General features: G+C 30.7%; 1 long non-coding RNA gene across 1 annotated transcript; it reads left to right on the plus strand.

Annotated features, from left to right (window-relative positions):
• Positions 1-645: 645 nt before the first annotated feature.
• Positions 646-6,717, plus strand: LOC139484921 (uncharacterized). The gene is made up of 3 exons (XR_011655191.1): positions 646-727; positions 1,184-2,571; positions 5,950-6,717. It is a non-coding gene; the product is annotated as an uncharacterized lncRNA (long non-coding RNA).
• The last annotated feature ends 3,030 nt before the right edge of the window (positions 6,718-9,747 follow it).

Raw genomic sequence — 9,747 nt, forward strand, 5'->3', positions numbered from 1 at the left:
GAACATTTAATTGAAAAATGGCTGTTTTCAGTTTAATTCTTTGTTTGGAATTTGTTTGTTTCTTGCATATTTTACATTCGTCATGAACTTTGATTTGAGTTACATTTGAGATATGTTTGAAAACTGGACATCAACTTCGAACACGTTTTAAATGACCAGATAAGTTTTGAGTCACCATAGAATGTTCTATTATAATAATAGTACTGTGACACGAGTCCGTGTATTTAATTAATTAATAATCAATTAAAAAGGCAACCAACTTCAAACCATACCTACACAGAATAATAAAAACAAGAAACAGCATAATTATCGTTGTAAATCTGTTCATAAACAATGTTGTAAGCGATATTTCCATATGAAAACATTGTAAACTCCACTCAATTTGAAACAAATATTTAACACGAATACAGTTTTCAAGTGCAATCCTTTCATACACTTGGCCTTCTTGCTTATGACTTTTTAAATACGACACATTTGTATTCGACCATGAACAATTCTAAATAAATGTCAGAACAATGTTCACATCTACCTCAAAGTTTATGAATAACAAGTTTTAAAAAGAAACGTTTGCACATACTCAAATGTAAATCTATTACATCATAAAACCAGTTTACATTTAGTTATATAATTCTACTGCATGATTCAATACCTTTAAAGTCAATTCGGATTAAAATACTCATTTCAATAGATGAGGGAAGTGTAATTTACAAGTTACCCTTCACGAAAGGTATGATTATAAAACTGTTAAAATACAAATCTTATCTGAGCTACCCATATAAATTTGAAACAGATATCACTGTACTTTTTTTTGTACTTGTCTTCGTTTTTGTATTTTGTTTGTCTAATGACGAAACACAAAACATTGATTCTATTGTGAAAAATTAATTGTGAAGTATTTTCATTTGTAAGCTTTATGATTTAAAACTTAATGTTAATGGTTGTTGATGTATAAAGAAGTATAATGCTTTTTATCCAATCTAGACGATACATTTAAAAAGTAATTAAGGATAATTCTTTTATATAATTTGAATTCAAGATAAATAGACGTGTAAATGTATCCATGACACAGCAGTTTATTAAATAATCAAATTACGAGCCTTAAATATTTACATATAATACAAGCCATCAGTCATAAAATACACACACTTCAATAAAAAAAACTATTTTATTTAAACAAATATAGTGTACAGAGTATCATTCAAGGAATTAATCACTTGCAAAAAGGCGCAAATTGAATATTAACAGATTTGATAGCCGTGTTTGGTATTTCAACAGTTTTGATTATCTAAAGAGGAAGTATAGAGATTGTGAACCGTGTAGAGGTGAACAATTATTATGTATAAAAAGAAAAGAATTCCAGTGACGAGCAATGTACAAAATATTACCTTGCATATATACACCCTATTAAACCTGCTTTACGTTTTGTTATTAGAAAGCATTATATGACTTATATTTTGTTAGACGCTTGTTATGGTGGTAAAGAAAAACACATCTAATGGTTGTCGGTGTTCAAACAGGTGGAAGCAGTACTATAGATACAATTAATTCATACACAGAGTGCTCATTCACATCGGCAAGTTATGTAAATGTAACTAATTTAAATAATTATGACAACATAACTGATATGCCATTTGATACAAAAGCAGTACAGTTAGAGGAAATTACACAATGGATTTGGAGAATAATATCACCAATAATCCTTATTGTTGGAGTTTTTGGAAACATTGGAATTATTATTGTATTATGTCGGATGAAACAATGGAAAAAGATAACCTACAATTTCCTTTTTTTTCTTTCTGTATCGGACACTACCGTACTTATAACTGGATTAGTGAGACGATGGATTCTAGCAACATTCGATTTCGACATTCGGACCATTTCTGACGTCGGTTGTAAACTAGATGTCTTTATGATATATTTTTCTATGCATGTTTCGTCTTGGATACTAGTGTCAATAACTGTTGAGAGATTTGTAAAAACTCGGTTTCCATTACAATATCGAACTGCAAAATTTTCATCACTGCTTAAAATAGTTCTCATAGTACCAATGCTGATGAGCTTCGCAATTGATGGTCATCTTTTTATAAATAACGGATTGATGAAAGTACAGAATGAATATATATGCAATAACACATCACCTGCATCTTTTAATTTTGAAGAAAATTATTATGTTGTCATAGATCTAGTGTGGCTGTCTTTACTGCCATTTATATTGATGTTTATTATGAATATCTTTATTGGACAAACATTACGGAGCTCTGGACGGTTACGTGGATTATTTATGAGGAGTAAAGAATATAGAAAGCGAAACATAAGAAGTAGCAAGCGCCTTACTCGGATGTTATTCTTCATAAGTATATATTTTCTAATAAGTACACTTCCAATTTCAATTTTCAATGCAGTTGACTCGTTTACCACATCAGCAACTACATTAATATCAGCACAACGTGGGCTTACCAAAGCAATACTGTATTTGTTTCAATTTTCTAATTATGGAATTAACTTTTACATTTACGTCAACATCAACGAAACTTTTAAAAGAAACCTACCAAAGATTTGTAACCGAAATATGTAAGTGTATATTATCGATTAAAAAACAAATTTCGTTATATATGAATATAATTTAATTGAATCCATTGAACGTCTCCGCGATAAATAAAATGTATTGATCACAATCAAATATTAATAACAACGCTAACTAAAGGCTTATAAACGCCTTACTCATAGAATAGTTTTACTGCAGAATTTTGTGAATTGATTCTACAGTAAGCAGTGTTAAAAAAGCTATATTAAAAGCTATTATACAATGTATGTTTCATAGATCTTCGTAACATACATTCAATGAATGAAAATTCATTAAAAAAAATTAAAGCCATAGTTTCCTTTTTTAGAGGGATTTTGTCTTATATTCATTCGTATATATGTTGTGTAGGGATTCATTTTTTTTTAATAAAACATGTTCTCGTCAACATAATATAAATTGATGTGTTTCGTTTATAAAAGAGAGTCGAAAGATACCAAAGGGACAGTCAAACTCAGAAATCTAAAATAAACTGACAAAGCCATGGCTAAAAATGAAAGCAGAACCTGTTATTGTTTTCATAATATTTATTGAACATTTTAGAATATTCATGTAGTGATATACTGTTTATATCAATTAACCTTCGCAGAGTTTAATTATTTCAGGGAAACTTTTCCTGTGTATGATAATGTCAAATTGACCCTTGTATTGATAATGAACAAATATATGATTCTGGAATTGTTTGCTTACAAAAACAAAAAAAAGTAGGAATTTTAGTGGACAAGAGCAAAATGTTTGTTAAGTCTAATATGATTATCTAATGAAATATGCAGTGTTTCGACGATATCAATCCTCAGAGTAATCCTTAGTTTAAGAGAGTCAATCTGTTTACATACAACAGGTCACGTGTGTGCATTTGCATGAAAAGTAGTTTTGTTTTGTAATACTATAATACTAAAATAACGAGGTCCAATTTGTCAGCCGTTATCGGGTAAAAACGACAAATCAAAGAATTCAACTTTATATATAGCTAACATAGGACAATGGTGTTAATTAAAAATAACACCACTTCAGACCCTTTTGTTTTCCGTATAATTAATATTGCCAATAATTGATAAGTTCCGGGTCGAATCCGATACCGATACCAATAGTATATTCATCTGTTACCTATTACCTTATCTTTACTTTCCGCATCTGACAGGCGCACAGCCAAACACGGTGTATTTAGGATTTTGCTATATACACGGGTCATAATCACAGGGTTGACACTACTAAATTCAATCATTGTCAAATTGTTCCATATTGCAGTATTTCAATCAGTGAGACTTTCTAAGATAACAATACGAATTCTAAAATTCTGGACTTAATAAGGCATATGCATATAGGTACAGTTTTCAATTTGTTAGCGGGCATGACGTAAAACAGCGAATAAAATAATTCAACTTTATTTATAACTAACATAGGACAACACTGTTGATTAAAAAATACCCCATTCCAGTACCTTTTGTTTTCCAAATAATTAGTATAACCAATAATTGATAAGTTCCAGGTCGACGGGTTCAAACAGATAGATTTTGAAAGCAGAGAAAACTGTGTATCTTATAATCGGCATGACTTTATCAGATGACAATACCAATACTTAAATAAGGCTTACGCATAGTTATATACTTTAATTCAGTCAAGGACCCGGGATATCACGGGTGTGTTCTAGTATAAATTAAACGTGTGAAAGTGTAGAAAAAGGGAATAGCAATAACAAAAAATTAATTTGGAAGTTCAAAATTCACGTCCTGGACTCATAAAAGAAACATTAAAAAAATAAGTTTCATCCCATATATTCAAATTATCTTATACTTTATGTTACTAACATTGTGATGTGAATATTAAATAGGATTCTAATATTCAAGTCAGTGTATAAAATAAGACAAAAAATGAACGTTTGAAATAGCTGAACACAATGTGCTTCAAAGAACAATAAAACCTTTTTTTGTATTAAAACTATGTTTATTAAGCATGTATAAAAGTATAAATTGTCATTTGTAAGATCCATCGCATATTGTTTTCCTTTTGTCATTGTGTTTTGGGAACAGGACCATGCAATAACTATATAACACCATATTTAGTTCATGATATCCTGTAAACCGTGTTGTAAAAAAGTAACAGGATAGTCACAAAGTGATATGCAAATTTCTTCATTGAAAATCCTGTTGTTGTTAAATAACTCCCCCCGTCTATTGTGTGATAACGTTTTCTTATCTGGTCTATATTTCCAACACGTTTCTATTAAGGAAATAAACTATCATAAATACGGACGAGTTACTTATTTGAACAAGCTGTCTATTTTCTGACAGCACTTAAAATAAAGTCAGAATAGAATAGTTATTATGTTATTTATTTATGTTGGTGTCGTTCAAATGCAGTAAAAATTGATAAAGAACATAAAAGAGATAGATTACATTAAAGACATGTATTTGATATCTCACTGTGCTCATTATTAGAGGACCCGTATTCAAATAAAACTGCAATTTCATTTAAATAATTTATCTATCAATTTCATCTTTAAATATCATAAAAAACCCAGGAGCTGTGATTTAAACTCATTTCAAGTCGCATTACGAAAGTAAACACCACATATAAGGAGGGATTAATTTATATTGCCCATAACAGTTCATGTATGCATGAAGTTCAAGATCTTGCATCAGTTTTAAATTATTATCTAATTGATTGAGAGTATTAAATAGAAAATACATAAACCGACAAATTATTACCTTTCTATGTAAAGAATTGCAGGAGAGTTCAGAAGCTTCAACAATTTATTTTTTGAATATTGTTCCTACTGCATCTTCATATCGGTTAACTACTCAAACGGTTTGTGTTAACATATCTTCATTTCAAATAAATTCTTTTCATCAGGAATGAAATTGTTCCGGGTCTTCTTTGGTTTTATGTTATGCAGTAAATGCACGAAACCTGAGTAACATTTCTGCTATTAATACTGATAAATATACATTATGTAGATTATGTAAACTTTTAAAGAGTTTCTTTAGAACCCTAAAGATACATCATGATCATATTGCGTCTAAACTCTTGACGTCGAAAACTACTTAACTGCATGCAGCATTCCGATTCAACCAATAAAATTCATGCATAAATTGTCCTGGATTGTTCCCATGACCATAATATGTAGGATATTTCCCAAAACAAACAATTATGACAAACGGAGACAATTGTTATTGCTTATAGAAATAGTTCACTGGCCTAATATAATCTATTGACAAAGCTTATCAATGATGTTTAATAACCTACATCAGTTAATGAAAAAAAAAAACATTTGATTGATTCTTCAATAGTTCATAAAGTATTCAAATATCGGCAATTCTTCAATTTATTAAAGGTTTGATATTATTAATACATTTAGTTTGTTATAGTTTCAGCAGGCGAAGACGGACCTCGACACAGCAGAATTTTATTTCTACCAGAACAACATTAACTGATGTTCCAAACCCGGTTCAAAATGGCAACGTTTATACTCCCAAAGATTCGATTGGATGCCAGGAGTTAGACAAACATGTTAGAAAACAGCGACACTCCCCACAAATCTTCGATTTATCATTGTTACTTGTTCCTTCACTAAAGGATAATATCAGTGCTTTATCAGAACATAAAACGCTACACAATATTACTGATAAAGACGAAACTACTAAACAGGATACAGTAATAGAAAGTACATATCTCTGACGATCATACTTAGAGGATTAAAAATGTTTAAAATTTTAATTTACAGATAAGGACAGCTATTGCAATTTCGACTCATTACAATTACAAAATATGGTCCTGTATGATACATGTAATACATTGATCTGAATTTTAGATTATAGTTAGAGTAGAGATAGAGCTAGGTTCCTTGTTTTAGTTTCACAAACAAGATTGAATTCTAAAAGTTGTCTCATTCCTCTAAAGTCGGACTATTTGAAAGGTATTATCTTATGATTAAAACAAAAAGGGCGTGCGGTTCTCAGATTTTTAATGACGTCTTAAAAATAAATCCTTTTGCTGTTACTACACTGTCCTTGACTACGGGGAGGTTTTCCCGTATACAAACATGTTTAAAACAACCATATAATAATATATGTGCAGTCTTTGTAATTAATTTAAATATGTCATATTTATTTTTTGATAAACTGATTTGTTGTAACTGAGGTCGTCAGTTTTCTCTTTCGAATTGTGTCTTAACGGGGCCTTTAATATAGCCGACTATACGGTATCGGTTTTCTCATTGATAAATACCGTTCGTTGGCCAATAATTGCTTACATTGATATAAGAAGATATGGTACGACAACTCTCTTGTCCAAGTCACAATTTATAATAGTTCAGCATTATATGTCTAGGTACGGCCTTTAACAGGGAGACTTGGAGCACATCGAACAACAAGTTATGAAGGACCCCAAAAATTGACATGTGTGAAACCATTCAAACAAGAAAAACAACGGTTTAATCTATATAAAAAGCGAGAAACACATATGAACCAAATAAAAAACGACAGCTACTGAACACCATATTCCCTCACATATACTTGCCCATTATGTGAACTATTGTGATTGTCTGTCGCATTGTCAATCATATATTTTTTATATTTTAATTCAGCAAAATGTAGTTCACACCTGTACATTGCTTGTGAAGCTATTTGGATACACAATTAAACATATAGAATGTTATGGTTAAATTTTTAACGAAGGACGTTACTTGCAAGTGGCAGTGATATAATTTGTATCAAAACAAACTTTATTAGCTCTACCCTAACTAAATTAGTTTTAATAAAAACGAATTGTTATTACATTTTTGGATAAATAATTAAAATTATCAAAATCTGCAGTATTGCAGTTTATCTAACTCATGCATTCGTAAAATAGTTGTCTTTTAAGAAATATTTGTTAGCCATACAATTTTTAGAACCTCAAGCACATTCATGCAGGGGGATGTCAAGTTTTATATCTATCTAAATATTGATCAGCGTTTTTAAATATCTGTCTGATGTGACTCGCAGTTTACATGGAAGCCGTGTTTCTATGCTTTTCGTTAAAAATATGAATAAAAAAAAATTAACATAGCCATTTCACAACTCCAGACCCAATAAGCTCGGAGGTACATTTGGATCTAAATGATATATAATATACATATATTTGATATCCAGTAATTGATATTATTCGAATTTTAGATTTGATTAAAACGATTTTGTACAATAAAAATTATCGAAAAAGAATGGAGAGTGAATACAACTGCATGGCATATGCAGATTATTTATATTCACGGTCTTGAATGTGTATCTAACTTGTTGAGATTGTACCCAATTATTTCTTGGAGAATTGGGATTGTTTGAAATAACCATTAGTGATCAAGCATGGTTATCTTTGATGGTACTACAAGTAATCAGTTTTGCTACTGGCCCTATGCAGACCCAGAGAGGGCTAGTGCAATGCATTGTTGGTGAGGCCGAAGGTATTTGGTTAGTAATTCACCGTTTAATGGATAAATAGCAAACAGGACTTTCCTGTTGATATATTTATAAGAATATGCTATAAAAATAAACACATCACGTAATTTTATATCACTGATCATTATTTTCTTTCATAAAGATAAAAAAAAAGTTTAAAATTATTAAAATACATGAGTCACTGATAAGGTCTTTGCATCGGAACTAAACACATTTATTCTAGAAACAGTTGTTGGCATGACACGGGTTATGTTCTTCTCATATATGTTATGATGGTATGAAACTAAACCCCTAACGGGAAGGACTGTGCCTGATGTTCATATGATGAAATCATAATCTTTCAGTCAGTTTAATTGAAGTCTGGAGCTGGCATTTCAGTTAACTGCTAGTAGTCTGTTGTTATTTATGTATTATTGTCAGTTTGTTTATTTTCTTTGGTTACATCATCTGACATCAGACTCGGACTTCTCTTGAACTGAATTTTAATGTGCGTATTGTTATGCGTTTACTTTTCTACATTGGTTAGAGGTATAGGGGGAGGGTTGAGATCTCACAAACATGTTTAACCCCGCCGCATTTTTGCGCCTGTCCTAAGTCAGGAGCCTCTGGCCTTTGTTAGTCTTGTATTATTTTAATTTTAGTTTCTTGTGAACAATTTGAAAATTAGTATGCCGTTCATTATCACTGGACTAGTATATATTTGTTTAGAGGCCAGCTGAAGGACGCCTCCGGGTGCGGGAATTTCTCGCTACATTGAAGACCTGTTGGTGACCCTCTGCTGTTGGTTTTTTTTTGGTCGGGTTGTTGTCTCTTTGACACATTCCCCATTTCCATTCTCAATTTTATATAACAAAGCTAAGGGAGCTTACATCACAAAAGTTTAATGTGTATTCCTACTGTTTTTAAAAAAACATGTTCCATTATACTCAATCTGTAACTATTTGACGTGATAAATAATTCAGTCTAAATTTTAGATACACATGCATTGTACAATCTTAAAATTTTAAACTTACAATAATAAATTTAAAAAACGGCTACCGGATTCGCAGTGGCTTCCTTATGATTTAACTAACATAATGTCGTGAAAAAAATGAGGCTGAATATTCTGGTGTTGAGCTTGTTGTGCATGATTGTTTGTCTTACGATGTTGGTATTTTGTGCGTTCCATTTGACTGTCAAATATTTCTGAGTAATTTACTTTTTTTCCTTATTTGTCACATGATGATAACATGACTTTAAGATATTCTTTTTTTTATATTGATACAAACTATATTGATGAAGGGCAGTTTTCAAAAGTCAAAGAATCGTAAACATTTAAATTCAAAGCATGAAATGGAAAAGGAAAAAACCAACATTATTCAATACTTGTAATATGCAGGAACCATAATTTCTTGACTGAGTATTGACATTGAAATGTAGGAAAAACCCTGAAAACAAACAATTACGTAGTGCAAACACTTAAAATGCAATTCGTTTAAAATACTATTAAAATATTTGTCAATAAACGAGAAGAGTTTTATTATAATAATTAAAAGTGAGGCACTGTACACGTTTAACCACCTGTGAAACATCGTCCGAAATATGTGCAAGATACATGTTGCACTAAATTTCAAAACAAATAACATAATAACGACCAATTTGAGCTTTTGTCTTTTGTAAATTTCTCAATGTCGTTGCATTGTACTATTTTTCTCCTTTCTAGTGAGGAAATAAAATAGCATCTTACATGTTGAT

The sequence above is a fragment of the Mytilus edulis genome, chromosome 8, assembly GCF_963676685.1.
Source record: "Mytilus edulis chromosome 8, xbMytEdul2.2, whole genome shotgun sequence".
Lineage (NCBI taxonomy): Eukaryota > Metazoa > Mollusca > Bivalvia > Mytilida > Mytilidae > Mytilus > Mytilus edulis.